Consider the following 341-nt stretch of genomic DNA (forward strand, 5'->3'; position numbering starts at 1 on the left):
ACCACCGCCCTGCTAAAGGTGGTGCATGTGGGCAGTTTGTAAAATGGGGCCAGAAGTGCTATGAACCGCCTGAACCCTGGCTGCTCAACTACAGAGAAGGGCTGGCTATCCAGAGCAAGCATCTCCCCAATGCTCTGGGTGATCTCACTCACCTTGGGAATGCGCCCCCCTTTCTGTCCACCTTTCCTTCACTGGTCCAGGGTGGCCTGCCTCTGCTTTGGGGGTAAGGGGACTTTGGAGCAAGTGGGGGACTTCCCTTTCAGTACACTTGCACTGGTGCCAGGCTGAGCAAGAAGAAGGGCAAGGGGTGGTGCCTCCTCAGATGCAGCAGCATGGCTGTG

This window comes from Gavialis gangeticus, unplaced genomic scaffold, assembly GCF_001723915.1.
Source record: "Gavialis gangeticus isolate Ggan-Ray unplaced genomic scaffold, GavGan_comp1, whole genome shotgun sequence".
In the NCBI taxonomy this organism is placed as follows: Eukaryota; Metazoa; Chordata; order Crocodylia; family Gavialidae; genus Gavialis; species Gavialis gangeticus.